The sequence below is a fragment of the Leuciscus leuciscus genome, assembly GCF_965113295.1.
Source record: "Leuciscus leuciscus genome assembly, chromosome: 8".
Lineage (NCBI taxonomy): Eukaryota > Metazoa > Chordata > Actinopteri > Cypriniformes > Leuciscidae > Leuciscus > Leuciscus leuciscus.
Genome location: NC_138732.1, coordinates 27,990,735 through 28,015,026, shown reverse-complemented (window position 1 = coordinate 28,015,026; position 24,292 = coordinate 27,990,735). Strand labels below are relative to the sequence as shown.

The window sequence follows — 24,292 nt, the reverse complement described above, 5'->3', positions numbered from 1 at the left end:
GATATCCACAAACAGTATTTAACAGTAAACACGGGTCTAAATAGTATAATATTCACCATATATCTAGCAACAGTTCAACTGCAACGTGAAGTTTATGAAACAATACCATAAACTAATAAGTAAGAATTTCTTACCTTACATCTTTCTTGTCTTCGAATCGCGTTCTTCTTCTTCTGAGTTAAATTCAATGTAAGCTCAGACGTGTCTTCCAAACTCGACGAAAAGCAGAGACTTGTGAAGTGTTTTGGTGTTTTGTGTTTGAGGTAACGAGGGCGTTCGCGTTCCATGTGGACGATTTGCATGTGAATCACTTTTGCGCGAGTGGCCGTGGTCGAATTAAAAGTAATTAGCAAGCGTTTGAGATACTGGACATCCTGTTGGTTTTATACAAATTACTTAAACAGAGAATATTTGTTTTCAGTTTGAATCCGATCATTTAAAAGTACACACTTAAATGTGTATAAAGGTATATGGCTCATAAATGTGTGAGAAGTATTCGCTGAGTTTTGTTTCAGTTTATAGACGTGCTCAAGAAAAAAAAGTTCACCGCGACGGAGAGGCAGAACGCACACCCTGTTTATTTTCTTTATTTTACAAAAGCACAATGTTTTGATTTGATTGTAAGTGGACACATACAAAAGTAGAAATATCACACATTCTTTTTTTATATTTCTTTTTTCTGTATGACCATAAATGACGGAGTAATTAAAGTTTATTGTGCTACAATGTGAAGAAAATCCAGCAAAACGCGGGGGCGCGTTTGCCGACCTCAGAGGGTTCAAATTCATCTTTACTATGATATCACAGCATTATAATCCTAAACTTGTGCTGTGTTCCCTTTATTTCACTGACGACTGCTTCTCAAATCTTGGCGTTCAATGCAGGATTCGCAAAACACTTGCTCTTGAAAGATGGTGGTCAAAATACTTGGGGCCCTATCTTGCACCCAGCACAATTGACTTTGTACACCGACACATGTATCATTCCTATTTTGCACCCGACGCACAGAGGACTTTTCCCTTGACAGACGCACATCGATAAATTAGGGAATTAACTTGCGGTTCGGGGGCGGTTCAGCAAAAAGAGGAGGCGTGTTCCGGCGCAAACGTTCCCTGGTGCTATTTTGCAGTTTCAGAAAACAATTCCACCACAGACCAGGAAAAACCTAGTCTAAAGTCAGTGGCGCGTTTTCAGTGGCACGTTCAGATGCGCGCATACACTTTGCTTCTCTCATCTACACACAGACGCAGCAGTTGCCACTTTTGCAAACCATACATAATTACAAGGAAAAATATTCCACATGAGGGAAATCAATGTGGTGTCCATGAAGATGTGAAAAAATAGGCATACATCTAGCTTACACATTTACAAAAATTATTATATGCCTGTTTAACCGAAGCTAATTTGGGTGGGTTTCTCCCATCCCCATACAATGTCACTTTTCTGTCTTTTACGGCCCTGACGAGAACGTTGGTCTCCTCGGCTGTGAACCGCTCCTGGCGTGCGTCTGGCAAATCCGCCATTATAATAGCAACCCGCCATGGAACAAGCGTGCCTGCTCTTAAAGGGAATGTGAGATGATGCTCTGATTGGTTTATTGCACGTTACGCCCAAACCACACCTACAGTATGAGTAATGTAGCTACTTCAGACCAACCCATTTTAGATTTGCGCCGAGATCCACCCACAAAGTTACTTGCCTTTCGTGTTTGATACTTGCGTTTCAGATCGTTAAAATAGGCCCCTTACAGTTTTATATTGAGTAGGTCTCCTGCTAACTGGCTAACTCACGTTATCACTGTCTTAATGAAATACTTCTGCTAATCAGTTTGTGGGCCACTATTACCCATAACTGTGTATATTAATGCAGTTTTACCAACGTTTATGTTACATCAGTCATTAACATCAGTCATTCACGCTAGAGCTAGGCTAATGTATACATTGCATACATGCATTGTTATTGAAACAGTTTCCACGTGTTCACTGCAATATATTACAAAAATACTCTGTAAATAAATGAGTACAAGTCAAATAATCGGTTTGTTGATGGACATGCACTTGTTAATGCTGATGGTGAGGAATTACAGTTGCAACATCTCATAATGTACCTCAAACTGAGTAGCATATCACTGAGAAACGTTGTGCTCGAGTTGTCCTTGCGATGGAGGTTCGGGTTTAATAACTAGTTCTTCCAGTGTTTCATCATCGGACTCGCGCTCGCATTGATATGGTAAAATCGACGTCATTGTTCATTACTGTCTTTAGTTTACGGTGTAGGAAGTCTCAGGACAGCTGATGTTGTTATGGCAACTGGAGATTTTGTTTCCATATCGCTCGCTGTACGCGGTAAACCAATCACAACAGACTGAGCTGTCTGGCCAATCAGAGCAGAGTAGCTCACGGAAAGGAGGAATTTAGAGAGATTGATTCATTTGACAAGTCGTTTGAGAATCATTGAAAAATGTGGTGATGTGCAAATGTTTATGTCCTTGCAAATAAAATAAATAAATAAAATAAAATAAAGTATGAGGAAATTAAACAGTTTTTTGACCTTCTATGCATGTAAACCTGTTGTAGGAGACTCCAAAACAACATAAGGAAACTTTAAAATAGCATAATAGGGGCACTTTAAGATCTCAATTATTCCAGACCTTTTCTACTCTTCTCGTGAACCGGTGGCTTTTATTTGCAGCTTTCTTGGTCCTCAAGGCACGTTGAAACCGGTGACGGAATATTGTTGGCAAGCATTACGGCAAATTGCAACGCAAATCTACGGATAGAGCCATTGCTAATGATCTGCATGTTGCCAGCCTTCTGACAGCTGCCCTTGTCATATGGAGGATATAATTAAAACAAACAGTGAATAGGCCCTGTGGTCAGCGCCATTGCTGTGACTGCAATAACTTCTGACAGGTACACTGTAAGGGGCCCGCATGATTTCACGCCACACTGAAGTGTTTTCAGTTTTCTAAGGTAATTCTCTCATTTTTGAGCCCCCGAGCTCTTCATTCAAGAGTTAACTTTGAAGAGTTTTTATCGATTTTCTTCACAACCACACTGGAATTGACTGTTACCCTTCAGAAATCTTTGCTTCAGATCAATTCTCTATTTAGCCATATATTTGAGTAGTTGAGTAGAAGCTTGTTTTGCTGTAAATTAGACTGGGTTTTTGCGGTTGCTTACTTGCAGATGTGTTTAAGCTTCTTTTGTTTTCTCGTAGTCTAGGAGACTGTAGCTGCGTCATGACTACGGCAAAGACAAAAAAAAAAGTTTGAACAGCTGAGATCAGGGAAATTCGCAAGTACTCTCAGGTGTTGTGAAAGCAGGCCATGGTGATGCACATCACCGCAGTGCCTGAATTACATGTTCAGCCTCACACACACACACACACACACACACACACACACACACACACCAACACCCTCTTGAGGACGTTACTCATGCTTTGTGTGAATTAATCATCGTAATTAGCAGACCTTGTAGTATGCAACTTTCAAAATAGAAATTGCCTCACAGTGATGTAGCACTTTCTATTAAAACCGAAGGGGTACACGTGCGTGCGTGTGTGTGTGTGTGTGTGTGTGTGTGTGCTGTCCTCTCTGCTGTACCTTATCGAGTTGAGACACCGCATGTTGACCTTGTATCCCGTTTGTGCTTATTTAGCTGTAAATTGGCACAAATTGTGTTTTCCTGTTCTCACATCCCGCTGTGGTTTATTTGTATCACATGTTAACCCCCAATCCTGCAGTGCTGAAACTAACCCGCACTGCAGCTCGCTTAATGTGATTTACTCAAGTAGGACATGTTCCTGGATTCACATCCTTGTTGGACCCCAGACAACATTCCTACCAGGCAGTTTGGCTATATTGAGGGTTCAACAAAAATGCTGTAATTTAAGAGTAGACCCTGTGAATGATTTTTCTGTAGGACTAAACAAGGATGTTCAATCAGGAACATGTCTTACTTTGGTATATTAGAAGTGCATTCAAGCTGACATACAGTATATATATATATATATATATATATATATATATATATATATATATATATATATATACAGTATATATATATATATATATATATATATATATATATATATATATATATATATATATATATACACACAGCGGGAACTGAAAGTCTCATATATATATATATATATATATGGTAGGTCTTAAACAAAGCTTGAGACTTTCAGTTCTGTGGTAGTTGTCATTTAGCAGACACTTTTATCCAACATAGGGCCATTGGGAAAACTCTATTTTTCCATTTTTGCAAAACTCTAAAACTCTAAAACATACATTTCAACATTGACACTGTTATTTAATTGAATTGAATCAATATTGAACAGACCTCTTCGGAGCTGCTTATTGCTGAATTGTTCTCATCTTATTGGTTAATAAAACATACAAAAAACAGTAAAATCACTGCAGTTTCCAGATGAAATGAACACTAATTGCAGTAAAACACCAACAACTTGTATTCTTTTTCACACAAATTATTATTACAGGGGCTGGTTATGGTTTATTTTTTTTTTATGGTTCCATGCACAATACTTTCTGACCTCAAAACACTTTTACTGTAATGCATAAATTCTGAACTAATGCATTTTGATGTTAGCATCACATATCCAGATCCAAATGTATGGCTTTTCTGGCTTTTTTGGTATTTTTTTATATGTATAACAACCGTTGTCTTTCATTAATGGACTGTTTGAAATATGTGACATTATTGACTTGATACCACTTTAATATTATTGGCTTGTGGTAATATGGGTGTGGTAATGGGTGTGGGCATATAAGATTGACTACATTGTTACTTTGTTGCACACTGAGGAAGGCACGCGCCGAAACGCGTCTGTGCAAATACAAATAAAAACATATTTAAGCATAGTTCGGCCTCTCTCTCACTTTATGTATTATAATTATCTAGGCCAGCACCCTTAAAATTGACAAGTGTACACATTGAGTGAAGCCTGCTCCCTCCTATCCACATTTATTTTCTGATGTAGTAAACTTGCTCAGTAGCTCACCTAGTACAGAATTGAATTGCAGAATTGCACTATGTGAAGACCTTGGGTGTGAGTCCTGTAAAACACGAGTCGTGATAAGATGGCTCAAAGACTTGTAGAAGCAAGCTAAAATGATATGGTTACTTCAGCAAATGTGTCTTTACCTCATGTTTGCCTTTGCAAACACTATCGGTTGAGTTTATTGTAGGTCAGTGGTTCCCAAACACTGGTCCCGGTGTACCCCCAACACTGCACATTTTAATGTACGTTTATACAACAATGATGTACTAAAAACGGACACGTTTTTTATTTGCGTTGACAACATTGTCAAAATCCAGTTCACACGGATCCGCGAAAATGACTAAATGCCAGGCCAGTTGTTGGCGATGTCACTTTGTAAAAAAACACTACGCACCTACTGTATAGACTGAACATGGAATGCGCATGACGTCACAGTTTTCACCAATTCGCGTTCTTTTAGTTTACAGAGAGACAAAAATGTTATCGCTTTAAAAAAAACTTGCACTTTGAGTCCCATTTTCAAAAAAAAAAAACGCCCACAAAACGCCATTGTCATGTAAATAAACGACCAAAACGCATATAACATTTTCTAACTATAACGATATCTAACTAATCAGCTTATTAGTAAAGACTCCAACACAAGAAATACTTTATGTATGTTATATAAAAGAGTGTAGTGTTAAAAATGTGCAGTGTTGGGAACCACTGGTGTAGGGTTTAGTGTATGTGGTACATTATTTTTTATACATGATAGAGCAATAAACTTTCAGTGCAACTCACCAGACATTTCATTTCCGAACTGCTGCCATGCATAATAGCCAACGTAATAAAACAATTATTTGCATCTGTTTCGGATAAAATTGAACATGCTTTTAGTGCCACTTGGACATTCACTTTAACAGGGCGATGAAACGTGCAAGAAGTAACAAAATCATTTTGCAGAAATGATCATCACAGGCACGTTTCTCCAACGAGCCTGTGTTGCTTTTGACCTTACACAACTCCCCCAGACCCTGGAGTAATCCAGTGTTAAGTGTTTGGCTCAAGGTCGTAATGCTCACTATTCATAAATTGCAACTAACAACCTGTCAGTACACAGCCTAGATCTTAAAGGGTTAGTTCACGCAAAAATGAAAATTCTGTCATTAATTACTCACCCTTATGTCATTCCAAACCCGTAAGACTTCCGTTCATCTCCGGAACACAAATGAAGATCTTTTTGAGGAAATCCGAGAGCTTTCTGTACCTCTGTTGACAGCTACGCAACTACCACTTTAACGCTTCAAAAAGTTAATAGAGAGATTCAACATTTAATCCATATGAATTAAGCAGTTTAGTCCAAATGTTCTGAAGAGACTTGATTGCTTTGTATGATGAACAGATTTAATTTGGGCTTCTTTTTAGGTGAATAGTTAATGGAATTTCTCTGGCTGGAGTTTGTTTCAGCTCAACAGTGATTTATGAATAGTGAAGAAGCGTAATACCAATCAGTTTGTCCATGTTCTGTCCCTTCTATGTGCCTTACTGACATCTTTGCAGAGAGACCAAGCAAGCACAACCATTTTTTTGGCATAGTTGAGCAATGCATCTTAATTTGTGTATTCCACTATCCTATTTTGTGTGCAAGATTACTAGATTACAATAAGTGTGTCACCAGATGGGATACTACTTTCCATGAAATTTCGACTTGTGCGTGTGTGTTTTCTTTTCCAGTTACCCACAAAAATACTTCTGCAACAGAAAATGAGGGGATTTCGGTGCTTCTCTTAACACTTTCCGAAATGTTTAAAGATGATGATGTAATTTGATTAAACATTTCTCAGTAACAAACTTTGTGCATCAAAGTTACTTTAATGAGAAACTCTATTTCAAAAGCTAATGAAAAAGTTAATGTTTTACTATTTATAACAAACCTTTAATGTGGTTAACTTACACAAAAAAAAAAAAAAACATTTTGGCTAGATTCTTAAACTTTTAATCAAGTCAAATGTAACTTCTTATTACATTAATACCACACTTACTTATTTATACACCCCTGGTAAGAAGTCTTGGGTATATTTTGTCTGACTGTCCTGTTTGTACGGCTTAAATTGAATCATAAGTGTGATGCAATCATGTTAATATGTAAAATAATAATCATGTGAAGGTCTTCATGCAAATTGATAATGAGATATATTTAAATTACAGTTCACTGGGCATTCTTCACCCATTTATCTATGAGAAATGTATTCAAGAAAGTGCTGCTTTAAAATAAAAAATGACAATCCATAAATTCTATCATAATTAAATTGCAGTTAGCATAGTCAGTTTGCCATCAAGGACAACAACAACATTAACAGTCATGTATAGTAAATGAGTCACGTTAGATAAAAAAAGGTCACAGATGGTGCTGCAATAAACATTTTAACTGCTGGAAAATATAATTGCTTCAATACTGCAATGTCTTCAGTGTGAATGTGGCAAATGTGTTTGTTTTGTTTGCTTCATATTTTCTCATGCACATGACAAAAAGAGATTGAAAGAGAATGTTGCAAATAAATGCTTAACAAAGCTGAAATGTAACAATTATTTATGGTGTTCCCACATAACGAACCACCAATCATGAGTTGCAGATATGATCTCATAATTCTTTTGGCTGAAAGCCTGGTGAACAGGTGTCTATCAATCACTCGGTGGCCGTGCAGTGGTGGAGGTGGATTGATGGGAGTGTGCCGCTACTCTCTGCCATACTTCCTCTTGTGCATCAAATATACTGGCTCACAGAAGCCTGCATGCCAAAGGACAAGGCATCCGTCAGGCGGGTGTCATTGCTAATTACCAGACAGTTCTCGAAAATTAGGTTTTAATTCAAAGAAAAATAGGATACCCGGCATCCCCTTCAAAAACCAATTTGGAGAGCCGCATGTCGTATTGCTCAGTCATGATCGAGTTAATGCTTTTGGAGTCAGTTATCATTAATCAGATTTGATGGGAATGAATTAACTCACAGCTATTGGATGTCATCCAACCCTATGGGCTGTTTGCGTGTGAAGAGAAGTTCATGGAGTATTGAAGCCCACTGTAATGTGAGATGAATGTGTGTCAGTCACATACTGCTCTGTGTCATAGAGCTGATGCTGGAACTGTGCGACTGACTGTTAGATAATATGTTAATGTGATGCCATTGCCAGAACTGCTCAAATCAACTTGAAGGAAAAGCTTAATGGAGAAGACTGTCCCAAGATGCTGTTCCTGACCTACCAAACACAGTTCTAATTTGGTGCTAAAAACAAACTCGAAGGAAAAGTATCAGTGTGTCAACCAACCAACGAGAAGGGAAGCTTAATCCGATATAACCCGACCATGTCACTCTATAGACAACAATCTTAGTGGTACTAGCTTCTTTTGGCAGTTCTTGCAACCAGTGTTGGGGGTAACTCATTACAAGTAACTCGAGTTACGTAATCAGATTACTTTTTCAAGTAACTAGTAAAGTAACGCATTCATTTACATTTTTAATTTACAACAAAATATCTAAGTTACTTTTTCAAATAAGTAACGCTAGTTACTTTTTCACATTTATTGACTGACAGCTCTCTTGTCCCCATGTTTAGAGAAATAAAGTGAGGAGGTGTTGTGGTTATTTTAGTTCTAGACTAAATGTGAACAAGCATTTTCTCCACATTTGCACAAAAACATTCAGAATTCCTCAAAATGAATAAAAACAGTCTTGAAGGAAAACAGTCAAGTGCAATCTCAGGTGCAATAAAAACAGTCAAGTGCAATCTCAGAATTTTATGCAAAACTTTTATAATTAACTATATTAAATTACACAAATATACTTTATGTATTTAATCTCACTTTATCAACCAATGTCTTTGCTGCTGACCTTCAATGATCTAATTCAGCAAATAAGCAAAATTACTTTAGATTAGATTTAGAAATGAGAGTGTTGAACTTTCTTCTCCTGTATCCTATTGTTTTTTTTTAATCCAATATGACAGCACAGCTGAAAGGTTTGTTTGAGCGGTGCCCGCTACTGAACAAGTGTGCATATGCATTTCCTTCAGCCTGAGGCTTATTCATTTCACTTTTGTTGTAAAAGGGCCTAAACATTTGCCAAAAATATAACACTTTTTGTTGTTATAAAAAGAAAAAGAAAAAAATAAGCAAGCCCAGCCCAGGTGAGAAAAAGTAACTCAAAAGTGATGTAACGCAAGAAAAAGATTAATGTGCAATTCTGCCCAAGAAGAAATATAAAGATCATTGCCAAAATTGTGCCCCGGTCCTCCTTCCCTCTTGCCCTCACGCAGACTCTGGACTCCATTTCCCAGCATCGCGCCTGGTTCTCATCTGCACTCAGTCAGCCATTACCTGAATCTGCACCTAATCAGCCCCTCGAGTACACACTCCTCAATCCCTCATGGTCTGGTCCCCAATGTCAATGATGACAGTGACCTGTTCTCCAACAACGATCTCCTCTAATCCTGTCCTGCGATCTCACAAGCATCTTCCTTGTGTTCTTCTCGAACCTTACCTGCTTCACTTACATATACCCAGCTCCAGGATTCTACCGATCTCCTTTTTCTGAGGCGTGTGCTCTACTCCCTGTCACATTACTCCTCAAGACCATGATTTTCATATCTAGAATATACCAAAATTCTACTAAAACCAAAAGATTATATATATATTTATTTATTTATTTATTTATTTATATTTAACAAAGGATGCGTTCAATTAATTAAAAGTGAGTAACGATTTCTGTTTCATATAAATGTTTTTTATGTCTATTTATAAAAGAATCCTGAAAAAAATGTATCACATTTTCCACACACAAAAAAAAAGTAGCAGAACTGTTTTCAACATTGATAATAATAGGAAATATTCCTTGAGCAGCAAATCATCATATTAGAATGATTTCTGAAGGATCATGTGACACTGAAGACTTGAGTAAATATACTGAAAATTCAGCTTTACCATCAGAGGAATAAATTACATTTTAAAATATTTATTATTTTAAATTGTAATAAGATTCCACAATATTACTCGTTTTACTCTACTTTGATCCAATAAACGCAGCCTTGCTGAGCATCAGAGACTTCTATCAATAACATAAAAATATTACCAACCCCAAACTTTTTGGTAGTGTATACAATATATGCATGCATTTCCATATCTTTCATTGTGATTAATTTGACTAATTTATTCATTGACATTACACAATTAATTAAATTAATTAAGTGACTGATAGCCACATGCTTTTTCCAACTTTGTGCAAGTTTTATTTAATATCCTTTTTTGAACTTATGATTTCTGTTAGTTTCATTCGTGATTACACTTAGTTACAGCAGTACTATCACATGAAAGAGGCGAAGGGAAGGAACATGTGATTGATTTGTAATGGGCCTTCCAGCCAGTGTAGAACAGGCCTCCGGTTTCTCCAGCTGGTTCTGTGACACAACGACACTCGGCTGCTTTTGATCAAGTCCACAGCGTGACACTCATTTGAGCAATCCATGTCTGCAGGCTTCCACTGAAGGCAAAGGTGTCTCATATGATAAGAGCCCTCTGATCAAACTGATGGCCTCACAGACTTTGTGAATTCAATCAGAGGCCACATCGCCTACAGCACAGGCTAGCACAGAGCGCACGCAAGGGCAAAGTCAGGGCGCTAGTAAAAGCCACTGTTTTCGTGATGAGAGACCCAGAAAAAAGTCAAGAGAGGTCCTGCAAATCAACCAGGACCCAGATCCATAAATGATCCATGAAATGCTGGACATTTTAAAAACACAGATGAAAGTGCTATTTGAAGTGAACTACAGAGTGCAAAAGTCAGCTACGCTAGAAGGGTTTGTTGTGTAAAAAAAACAAAAAAAAACAATGTCTATTTCTGCAGTCAAACTCTGTTTGTCCAACACTATCTTATTAGTATTTATCACTATTTGCAACTGTTGAACAGATTTATGTGCTTTCACAACAGTTGCAAATAGTGATAAATACAAATATTTATCTGCTGTGCTGATAAATACTAATATCTGTTGTGCTGCTTAAAATTTTTGTGGAAACTTGCTATTCATCAAATAATAAAAATAATAATAAAAAAATAAAAATAAATATTTTATGGCATAACTGTCATATTTGAAATGAAAGTATTAATTTCAACAAAATAATATATATATATATATACCGTAAAATGTAACCTGAACCACATAGTGCAGACTAGTTTGCAATCCACTGGATGGCAACAAGCGGACCTGTTTCCTTGAATGACCCTCTCCCTGTTAATGTAAAGAGACGGGACAAAAAATTAACATATTTGTGTCAAAATGTTCTCTGCATTAGACCTTGCATCTCATATATATCCAGACCTTCAGACTGATGGCAGAAGGTCTGGAATCCATAGCAGCTTTCATTGGCCAAGGACCGCCTAGAGCCTGTCTGACTGACATGTATAGCAACCAATTACAGTTTGCATTGTTCAGCATCATGTTTAGGGGCTGAAAAATGTGACGTTGATGTCTCTACAATAAGAGACCTTCATAAATCATTCATTCAAGAATATTGTTCAAATTTACTGCAACAATGGCACATCAAGTCTCCAAAATTTTTGAAAAACCCAGCATTTAGTTGATCCCGATAAGCGCTCATTGTCACAGTTGTAAACACGACAGCTTTCTTCTTCCATGGGTGGTTTGGCGACACCAAGGCTTTGTTTCCAGGCAGACTTGTTAACGTGACACACGCGTCTCCCAGAAATCCTGTAGAATGCAACCAATCAAGATGACGACTTCGAAACTCGCAGTGTTTCCCATTTTTTGTGCCTTAAGCATCAGATGTATGAGGCTAGACCTTGCAGTATAGATAAATAAGTATTTAAGAATTACATTTTCAAAATATTTTTTGCAAATTCATATAAAGAATAGTCCACAAAGAATAGTTTCATTGTTTAAAGTGAAAAAACTATCACCATTTTCAAATGTCGCCCCGGAGGTCATCACATTACATAAAATATGCATGGCAGTAATGAATTTCATTTAGCGGTACCTGGATATATTGTACCTTTCATTTGTCTGAACAGAAAAAGAATTACCACAAACCACAGTTTTCTGAGCTATTCTAAGCCTTTGCCGAATGAGCACTTGAGGTGAATACAATTCATGCAGCATCATTATTCATATCTCTGTTTTGTACAAACCAAGTTTACATCTCCGGGCATAACAACAAAATAAAACAGAATGTGTAACGGGTGAGTCTAGAAAGATTTATTTTGTGTACACAAAATCAGATGACCCTTCCGCGAAGGGAGGCCGAATTCAGAAAGTACTACTAAGCAGTAATGAAATATCTAACCAGATTTTCCCTTTTCTCATTGTGAGACAGGAGTCGAGAGAGAGAGTAGGAGTGGAGCGTCGACATTTCTGACCTAGATAGAGCTGAGTGGAGGCAGAATGGAAGGGCTTTGATTAAAAAGGCCGCTGCAAGGCAATGTCGAGCCCAAGATTAGTCAAGACGCTTGAGCGGCAGTTGATGTCTATTCTGAGTCTTCCTTGTTCTCTCTCTCTCTTTCTCCCTCGTTCGTACTGTCTGAGGCCTTTCATTCACCCTAAGTGCAAATGTCATCTCGTATGCATAAAGCATTACATGCTTGGTGAATGTTTTGCAGGCTGTTGTCTATGTAACTGGCAAAGGCAATTTGGTTGAAGGAAAAATATAACATTTCTGTTCACTTTAATTATGTTGGTGAGCACAGCATTTAAGGGGACAGTTCATCAAAAAATTAAAATAAATAAACAATGACTACCTCTCATGTTGCTCCAAGGCTGTATAATTTTCTTTCTTCCACCAGAACACGGAAGGAGAAAATTGGAAGAATGTTTTCCTTTCTTTTTTAATTATATTGAATGAGAACTGAAGCTTTCATGCTTCAAAACGGACACATAAGCATCATAAAAAGCATCATAAAAGTGGTCAATATGAGTCATGCACTAAATTGTAGGTCTTCTAAATCCATACGGTACATTTGTTTGAGAAACAGACTCAAATTGAAGTCAAGATAATGATTCAGGAATAAACTGGAGTAAGATCTTTTTTTAAGGAAATAGTCGATCTAGTTCACAGAAACAGGGTAAATGATTCATATCCAAATCAGACTGATCCGGTTCAACTCCGTGTTTAAGCGCTCATTAGAGGGAAAGTTTATTATGATTATTATTTTAGTTGGAATATAGCACACATCATCTGGACTACATTGAGATGATTTTATTTATTTATTTCACTGTAATTCATTTGGAAATAGCATGGGAAATGAATACAGAATGAATCCTTCTGTTCTGGAATATTCATTTTTGGTAAACTGTCTTAACTTTTGAGTCCTGCAATCTAATAGTTATATTTTACGAACTAAGTGCCAGGCAGAACAGAGATGGAAAGAATTATTACATTTCAGTTAGTGATGCTGTCGTGCATATTTCAGAAGGCATGATTAAAAGATTGCAACATTGCAAAAGAACATGTCAAATTGCATCAACTTCAAGGTGTAACACTGGGACTTGGGTGCTGTTTACTGCAAGTCTAATAATAAGTGCAGAGTAACTTCAAAGGATTTTATATAACAAGAATTCTTAAAAACTATCATGTTTTACAAGCCTTCATATCATATGCTTTCAAGTGATTACAAATATACACGTGCAAGCTTGAAATAGTTGTATACTATACAATATAGTAATAACAGCATATTATATAGTTATTACATATTTATACGAATTGTCCCTGGGATCTAAAGCATACTACAAGTCCATGAATTTGTTTAGTCACTGCGTTAAGTGACTTAAACTGTGTGTCGATATTTATAGCCTCAATTCATGGTTGGTTTACCTTATCAGTATATTGTTTACTTTTTACTGAATGACTAACAGGTTTGATAATTTAGGGTGGCACAATTAATTACACTCAATTAGATAAGCAGATGGTCGATTCAGTGCAGGGGATGTGGGACTTTATCATTAACCCATTGGTGACTTTTAAGGTGGATTGTGCTTGCATCAAAGCTTCCGATGTGACGAGCACGGGCAGCTAAATAGCTTTAGATGGAAGTTACGAAACAAACTTCATGCAGCTAAATACAGTTAATTGCCCGACTACCTTCTGCTAGGCTCTCATTAACATTATCTAAATTTGTTGTTAAATGAAAACACACCTGCAATATGTTTCTTAACAGGGAAGTTACTTTGAAAGCTTTTGGCTGTATGAGCTGCTTATAATGTACCATTGTTAAAATATAGTAAATCTAAATGTTACACTACAAGCTATAAACTAAAAGTAGACACATTAAAGGTACTATTAAAGGGTAATATCAGATTATGAAATTTGTGTTTGCAGTCAGAGCAGTTTTATCCTAAATGAAGATCACAATTACATTCAAACCAAAAATTATTCAGACACCAGAAATAATTGTTTGATATTTGTTTTACTTGTTTAATTTATGTAAGTGAGGATAGCAAAATAAAGTAAAGTGTGACATATTATACCCAAAAAAATGTATAAACATTTAGGGGCCAACAATGATTCAGACACTTTGACCTGACCATGTTTTGTTAAGTGATTTTTCTTTAATTGCTAATGCGACCTTTTTACACCACAGACTGAACAAAATTAGATCAATACAGGACGATGGTGTTGGTAACTTAACTCTGTATCCATTGGCACCGATGGCTTCGTGGTCAGCTCGCCAACATGTAGCGCCGTTGCGCTCGGTAGCCCGAGTTCGAGTCCCGGCTTGTGGACCTTTCCCGATCCTGTCCCCCGTCTCTCTTTCCTGTCCACTCTATACTGCCCTGTCAAAATAAAAAAAGGCACAAAAAAAAAAATTCACCCAAAAAAAACTCTGTATCCCGAAGCACGCATGGCGGGGAGTATAACAGATTTTGATTTGGAGAGTACGGTGGCCCAGTAGTGCACACAATTAAATTTAAAAACCAAACATAAATTCCCAATACAACAAAATCAAGCCACAACACAATGAAAACAAGCCAACAAAATAAAGTCACAACACAACGAAAACAAGCCATAACACAACAGAAATGCCCCCCGACCACTAGGGGGCTCTTGGAGCCCGGTAAAGTTAGTTTTCCTTGCCACTGTTCTATAGAGTCGGCAGTCTTACAAAGATATCAATATCACGATTAGTTTTAACAGTATGTAACCACTGCATATCGACATGAACTATTAATTCAAAATCACCTACGTGCATTATAGCTGCATATTTTATATTCGAGAATGTTTTGACGTGCTACCACTGTGCATGATGCCTAAGGGAATGTCTGCCAGTTCCACCAAGTGGTTAATACGTATCATTTTTATCTAACATTTAAAAACAGACATGTTCAAATTCTTAATTGTATTGTACTATTGTCAATTGTACTGACTTACTACAGGTCACATTTTGCTAATACCTCCCTTCATGTATTTACAATAAAAATTTTTACTGTAAAAATGATTGTAATTCACCTAAAGGGGTTTTCCCATGTTACAATGTTCCCAGACTGAATTACTATAGGTGAGATTTTGCATTATTTACCTGTAGTAAGTCAGTCTGGTCACTAAGAGCATACTACAACCTTTGAAACATGAAAAAACATTGTGAATTGCAGTAATTTATATAGTTATATATATATATATTTTTTATGATTTCCTGTTGCGGCTGCTATTGAAAAAGCCGAAAATATGCCGTCCCGCCCCTCCGTGTTTGGCGATCAGGTTTCATTCTCGCCCAGCTTTCGTGAATTTAGAGCAGTGATCTCAAACTCAATTCCTGGAGGGCCACAGCTCTGCACAGTTTTGCTCCAACCCTAATCAAACACACCTGATCCGGAGAAGGGGGTTTCATGTCAGGCTGAGGACTAGGACAGGCTGGATTATCTGTCGCCGAGGACTGGAAATCAATCAGGACTTGGCAGTGCTAGAAGATCGTGGGAATGCTACCGATGGCTTCGGCCGGTTAATTCCAACACTGGCGTTCCATTTCCGTGTCCCCGCCGCGTCAAAACATCTACCCGGGGTTGCGTTCAAGGAAACCTCCGTCCAATTCCTCGTGTGACATCGCCGCCTGTCAACTCGACCACGTTCCGCATGGCATTATGTAACACCAGATCGCTCAATAACAAAACATTTGTCCTCAATGATGTCATCTCCTCTCACAATCTGGATTTGTTTTTCCATACCGAAACCTGGCACTGTCAGGGTTCTACCCTGGCAGCGTTGTCTGTCTTGTCTCTGTTTAATGTTTCTATGTTTACGTTGTGTTTTAACACATGGTTGTGTCTTTGTTTGTGTTTGCCATGTGCTCCTCTGTCCCTTCCTCCTTGTTTCCTGTTACCACGCCCCCTTGTTTAGTTGAGTCCTTGTTTGAGTGTTGGCACCTGTCGTCTCGTTAAGTCCTTGTTTGTCTGAGTGTGCTCACCTGTTCCTCATGTTCCTAGCTCCCTTTATATGTTCGCTCTTTCCCTCTTGTGTTTGCCAGTTCGTTAAATGTTGTACTTCAGAGTACTACTGTGTCTCAGTATCGTTCCTCTTAAGTCGTTAGTGTTTTGTTGTTGAAGTTTGTTAGTGCTCTGTTTACTGCCATTGGCTCTGTCTTGTTTCCCTGTTCCAGTCCTGTCCAAGTCCTGTCCCAGTCCTGTCCAGCAAGCAGCCCTGTTCTGAGCCTGAGATACCTGAGTGTCAAGCTGTAAGAAGTCAAGCTGTAAGAAGTTCCTGTCTGGCTTTAGCTGGTTACATCTGGTCTCACTCTGATCTGCCATATCTTCACTCCAGCCCACGGATACCTCATTACATCTGCTGCTCTGCTGTTGGCATGGTCTCATCTCTACCTATTGTTTGGATTGCTACCTTCTCCTACCTCGTTGTGTCATCTGTTTATCAATAAAGCTGTTAATTGTCATCCTGCATTTGAGTTCTCCTTCACAGATCCATAACAGGCTTCCCCCAGGTGACGTCAGTGCCTTTCCGGAACTCCTCCCTTCTGGCTATCTTTACCTAAACACCCCGCGGCAAACGGGTAGGGGCGGGGGGATAGCTACTACACACAGGCAGTCCTTGTTATGCCGCCAGCTGTCCACTAGAGGGTATTCCAGCTTTGAGTTACAAGCATTTGTGCTCACACTACCCTGTCCTATCTTATGTGCAGTAATCTACCGGCCACCAAAGCTAAATAAGGATTTTTTTAAATGAGTTTTCAGAGTTTCTGACAGAGTTTCTGACAAAGTTTGATAATATTCTAATCTGTGGTGATTTTAACATTCACGTTTGCTGCCCCTCTGATAAACCTGCTAATGATTTTAAGGCACTTTTAGATTCATTGGACCTTACCCAGTCCATATCCCGTCCCACTCATAGGTTAGGTCACACCCTTGACCTTATTATCTCTCGTGGGGTGATAGTGTCAACCTCTGAGGTCCTGGATTTTCCCATATCTGACCACTCTCTCATACGGTTTGACATCTGTGCTGTTCCTCCTGCTCCCTCGTCTACTGCCCCCCATCGTCGTCACATTATTACTCCATCTACAGTTGATAACTTTGTTGCTGCCTTCTCTGTTTCTGACATCGTCTCCACTGCTGAATTGGCATCGCCTCTATGTCCTGACCTTCTCCTCTCCTCCTTCCACACCATCTGCTCCCAGATTATGGACTCTGTTGCGCCCTACAAGGTAAAGACGACCAAAGGTCCATTGGACCCCTGGCTCAATGATTCAACTTGGGCCCTCAGGCGCCAGTGTAGACAGGCTGAGCGAAAATGGAAGAAAGATAGGCTGCAGGTGTCACTGGAGATGTTTAGAGACAGTCTTGCCACCTATCAGAGAGCAGTGAAGGAAGCTAAAGGACAGTACCTTTCTAATCTCATCAATAGCAATAGCCACCGCCCTGGAATCCTGTTCAGCACTATTAATTATGTCATAAATCCGGTGTCTGTTGTTTTGAATGATGTATCAGAAAATACATGAAATGCATTCAAACAATACTTTTTGGACAAGGTTTCGTCTGTTAGGCAAACTATCACACAAGCTCCTGCTGTTGCCTTTTCCTCCCGAGCGACGCAATGCAGCACGGAGAACTTTGATGCAGTTACTCTGGAGGACCTCAAAAAAGCTGTCCATGAGCTGAAGCCTACCACCTGCCCTTTAGACGCTGTTCCTGCCAGGATTTTGAAAGAGGCTATTGACATCGTAGGTCCTTTTCTTGTCTCCTTCATAAACAGCTGTCTTAGTTTGGGGACTGTTCCCACTGCTCTCAAACACGCTATTGTTAGACCGCTGCTCAAGAAACCCAACCTAGATCCCACCATACTGTCCAATTTTCGACCAATATCTCACCGGTCACTTCTGTCTAAGTTGATGGAGAAGCTTGTTTTGTCCCAGCTTCAGTCTCACCTACAACTGCACGTCATTAGTGATAAATTTCAGTCCGGTTTCAGGTCTAGACATAGCACTGAATCAGCGTTACTGAGGGTCCATGATGACATTCTTGGAGCTCTGGATAGTAAAAGCTCTGTGGTTTTGGTACTACTGGACCTTACCGCTGCATTTGACACCGTGGATCATGCCATCCTCATCTCCCGTCTTCAACATTTTGTTGGTTTGCAGGGCGCAGTGCTCAATTGGTTCTCCTCATATCTCACTAACAGAACTTTTTCAGTAATGCTCGACGACTTTTCCTCCTCTTCTGCCCCTCTGTCATCCGGTGTGCCTCAAGGATCCATTCTTGGTCCTGTTCTGTTCTCTCTCTATATGCTGCCACTTGGACAACTCATCTCCAATCCAAACGTTCATTTTCATTTCTATGCAGACGACCTCCAGATCTACCTTCCTATGATTCTGAACAATCGTTCTGTGCTGGACCCCCTTTATAACTGCCTTAAGGACATCAAGCAGTGGCTTTCCCAGAATTTCCTTCATTTGAATGAAGGAAAGACTGAGTACATCCTGTTCAGCCCTGACTCACCCAACAGTTCTCTCAGTTTTGGTCCTCTAACACCTCAGTTTGCACCCACTGTGCGTAACTTGGGTGTTATTTTTGACAAAAATTTGCTGTATGACAAACAGATTAGTGCAGTTGTTAAGGCGAGCTTTTACCAGCTAAGGCTTCTCAGTAAGGTCAAACCATTCTTGTCCCGAGCTGACCTTGAAAAAGCCATTCATGCCTTTATCAGCTCGAGGATAGACTACTGCAATGTCCTCTACACTGGACTTAATCAATCACTCCTTAATCGGCTTCAACTGGTTCAAAATGCGGCAGCACGTCTCCTCACCAACACCTCCAAACGCTCACACATCACCCCAGTCCTCCGCTCGCTCCACTGGCTCCCGGTGCGGTTTAGGGTGGAGTATAAAGTCCTGCTGTTCGTGTTCAAGGCCATCAACGGTCTGGCCCCGGTCTACCTCGCCGATTTAGTAATGGTCTACCAACCACCCAGAACTCTACGCTCCTCTGAACACACCTCTCTGGTCATTCCCAAATTCAAATATAAAAAGTTTGGAGGCCGGTCATTTGCCATCCAGGGACCTAATCTGTGGAACGCTTTACCAACACTCCTACGAAGCATCACCGTGTTGAGTGTTTTTAAATCGCAGTTGAAAACATATCTGTTCAGACAAGCTTTTAACACGTAACCTCTGACTCGACTGCTATTTTTTGCATGTATATTTGTGTTTTATTTTCTGTTGTCTATTGATGCTTTTACTGGAAAGCGCCTTGTGCACCTTTTGGCTGTTGTAAGGCGCTATAAAAATTAAATTTGATTGATTGATTGATGAGCGGGTCTTTTCCGCTCTGTGTGTGCACCGTGATCTCCGTTGTGTGTGTGTGTGTGTGTGCGTGCGTGCGTGCGTGCGTGCGTGCGTGTGTGTGCGCTGTGTTTGCGCTGCACGTTCTGCTCTGTCGTTAACGGCCCAAACGCTCCAATCATGTTCCGATCACACACTGGAAAATCAAAGTCCGCTCAAATAACATGACATTTCTCAGTAGTAGACTTCTGTTTCGCCACCTTGGAATTATAAGGTTCTATCTGCATTCTGACTGGTTTTGAGATATTGAGCTTTAAAGTTTTTGCATTCCATTCGACTATGTAGAAAGAACCTTTTTATTTTCTAAATAAAAAGTTCCAAAATCTACACAACTTAAAAAACAACAGCACATAATGTAAAGAAGTGGTCACAGAATAAGAATATGTGAATAACTACATTTTATTCAACTTTGCTGAGCTGGTATAGCCATGCTGGGCAACAATGGTAAAATGACCTGCTCTGATCACATGCTCTGGTAATAATAGCTTTGTATGACTATATTTTATTTTGATAATTAGTAAAAAAAAATGGTTAAAAAAATAAAATAAATCTATTACATTTATTATGTTGATTGATTATTGAAAAACAATAATATATTGATATATTGATGTTTAATATTATTTTAATATAGGGCTATTTTCTGTGATTCTAAGTTTAAATATTGATGATTACACGCTTGGGGGAAATGCAATTAATTGCAATTAATTACAGCAAATTGTGCAATTAATTAGTTTTCCCAGCCCTAATTCGATTCCCAGCCCTAATATATATATATATATATATATATATATATATATATATATATATAGTGGGGAGAACAAGTATTTGATACACTGCCGATTTTGCAGGTTTTCCCACTTACAAAGCATGTAGAAGTCTGTAATTTTTATCATAGGTACTCTTCAACTGTGAGTGACGGAATCTAAAACAAAATCCAGAAAATCACATTGTATGATTTTTAAGTAATTAATTTGCATTTTATTGCATGACATAAGTATTTGATACATCAGAAAAGCAGAAGTTAATATTTGGTACAGAAACCTTTGTTTGCAATTACAGAGATCAAACATTTCCTGTAGTTCTTGACCAGGTTTGCACACCTGGATTTTGGCCCACTCCTCCATACAGACCTTTTCCAGATCCTTCAGGTTTCGGGGCGGTCACTGGGCAATACGGACTTTCAGCTCCCTCCAAAGATTTTCTATTGGGTTCAGGTCTGGAGACTGGCTAGGCCACTCCAGGACCTTGAGATTCTTCTTACGGAGCCACTCCTTAGTTGCCCTGGCTGTGTGTTTCGGGTCGTTGTCATGCTGGAAGAGCTAGCCATGACCCATCTGCAATGCTCTTACTGAGGGAAGGAGGTTTTTGGCCAAGATCTCGCGATACATGGCCCCATCCATCCTCCCCTCAATACGGTGCAGTCGTCCTGTCCCCTTTGCAGAAAAGCATCCCCAAAGAATGATGTTTCCACCTTCATGCTTCACGGTTGGGATGGTGTTCTTGGAGTTGTACTCATCCTTCTTCTTCCTCCAAACACGGCGAGTGGAGTTTAGACCAAAAAGCTCTATTTTTGTCTCATCAGACCACATGACCTTCTCCCATTCCTCCTCTGGATCATCCAGATGGTCATTGGCAAACTTCAGACGGGCCTGGACATGCTCTGGCTTGAGCAGGGGGACCTTGCGTGCGCTGCAGGATTTTAATCCATGACGGCGTAGTGTGTTACAAATGGTTTTCTTTGAGACTGTGGTCCCAGCTCTCTTCAGGTTATTGACCAGGTCCTGCCGTGTAGTTCTGGGCTGATCCCTCACCTTCCTCATGATCATTGATGCCCCACGAGGTGAGATCTTGCATGGTGCCCCAGACCGAGGGAGACTGACCGTCAACTTGAACTTCTTCCATTTTCTAATAATTGCGCCAACAGTTGTTGCCTTCTAACCAAGCTGCTTGCCTATTGTCCTGTAGCCCATCCCAGCCTTGTGCAGGTCTACAATTTTATCCCTGATATCCTTACACAGCTCTCTGGTCTTGGCCATTGTGGAGACTGTTTGATTGAGTGTGTGGACAGGTGTCTTTTTTACAGGTAATGAGTTCAAACAGGTGCAGTTAATACAGGTAATGCGTGGATAACAGGAGGGCTTCTTAAAGAAAAACTAACAGGTATGTGAGAGCCGGAATTCGTACTGGTTGGTAGGTGATCAAATACTTATGTCATGCAATAAAATGCAAATTAATTATTTAAAAATCATACAATGTGATTTTCTGGATTTTTGAGATTCCGTCTCTCACAGTTGAAGTGTACCTATGATAACAATTACAGACCTCTACATGCTTTGTAAGTAGGAAAACCTGGAAAATCGGCAGTGTATCAAATACTTGTGTGTGTGTATATATATATATATATATATATATATATATATATATATATATATATATATATATATTTAATTGTTTACTGCACATACATTGAGGGAGGTATTATCAATATTTCACCTGTTGTAAGTCAGTCTGGTCAGTTGGAACATACTACAACCACTGGAGCATGAAAAAAGCCATAGGTGAAATCCAGATGAACCGCTTCTTCTGAAGAAGTAAATCTGAGGAGCAGATGGCAAGTTCGCTGTGAGTTCACTCACAAGAGTGAGTGACGTCACAGTGAGTGAACCAAAACGGTTCAGACAATCCGCACCGCCCCAAGGGCGATCCCATTGCGTCATCACTACGCAGCGTTGCGTGAACTTATGAAGGAACACATTATAACTGAATTGAAAACACGTCAGCAGTGTTTAAGGCGAGACACTACAGGTGAATAGGGTAAAAATTTTAACTAGCAGATATCACCATGAAACTTTCCCAGTTGATTACCTACATTAAGATGAGAAAAAAATGTATTACAAGTTTTCTGTAATTTAATGTTTAAATATGCAAATAATCAATATCTAATTAAATATGCGCTAATTTGTATATATTTTAAAAAACGAAATCTGAGTATTGGATAAAGCCAGATTAAAAATTATTTTTTCATTGTGTTCACATTTTAGATGGGGAAAAAATTACAGAGGGATTTATGGATATCTTCTTTTGTTATCCTGTAAATCAGAATATACTGTCAATAGCCTTAAAAAAATTATTTTCGCCGTGTTTTTTGGAATAAAATGTTATATAAATCAGGCTAGGAATAATATATTTACAAATCCCTCTGTAAATGTCTTCATAATATAACTAGGTAGCTTACAAGACTGGAAAGTTTGGTGTATATAGGTGCTACTGAAGTGGAGATTTCAGACTTGGAGTATGAGAGAAAGGTCATTTTGAGAAAACGGGCTTTAAAGATTTATCATCAGCCAATGAGATTGCGCATTCAGCCCTTTTACTTTCATGATTGGTTGCTGATAAAAAGGAAATAACCATATTTGGATCCGACAGCATTGTACAGTGAAGAGAGAGCTTTCCAGCGGTGCATGTGATGACAGAGAGCAGACAGAGATTGCGGATCGGCGGAATGATTTACAACGACAACTTTTGTTGAATTTATGCGAAATCTACTGACGCAAACAGACAAAGTGTAGTAAAATAAAGACCTAAATGTTTTTTTCTGACTTTTTTTCACCACAGTCTGAAAGAAGACATGTTATTGAAGACAAATATCCAAAAATCTCAAAATTGACCAGTAAAAAAACAAAACAATGTTTTTGCCTGCCGTGTCTCGCCTTAACTATTACATACGTTCTGTTTAGTTCTAGTTCCTGTACCTGTTTCCTTTGTTCCCATTTTCCCGCCACTAGTTTGTTTCCGTGGTTACAGATTTGAGTTGCACTCCAGTTTTCTGTTTCTTTTGATTACTACATGTGTACAGTATTTAAGCCTTCAGTTCTCTCAGTTCTTTGTTCAGTGTTAATTGTCTTCAATGTTTTGCTGAGCTTTTTTCCTACAATCTCCTGAGTGTTACATTTCGGATTTATTAAAGACCATTTTGTTGGATTCTCCTGCATCGTGCAATCATTGCAACCACCCGTTTGTGACATTAGCTAAGAACAACAAATAAGTTCTGGGGACTAAAATTAATAATTGAATCAGTCATCCCAATGATTGTGTATAGTTCAGTTATATTCTTAGCCACTGGAAAAGCTACACTTCTATGTCTAAGTTAGTAGCTTTACTACTCTGTACAATTAGTTATTCACCAACACTTAGAACAGTGATTCTCAACCAGTGGATCAGGATAGGTTGCAAAAAAAAAATAGGTTGCACTGTTCTGATAGCATCATAGATAGCAGAGAGAAAACAGTTCTGAATACAAATAATAAAATGCAACTAACCATCTATTTTTATATAGTTGTGCAAAAATGTATAAGCTTATCCATTTTTAAAATCAAACATTATTTTCCTCTAAATTCATCTCACTTGCTAGTTAGATTAGGCATATGCCAATATAGTTTACGT

The 24,292-nt window shown here is 38.7% G+C and overlaps 1 long non-coding RNA gene across 1 annotated transcript in view; it reads right to left on the bottom strand.

Annotated features, from left to right (window-relative positions):
• LOC309505175 overlaps positions 1–24,292 on the bottom strand; it is a 336,588-nt gene that overhangs the window by 154,781 nt on the left and 157,515 nt on the right. The window lies entirely within an intron of this gene.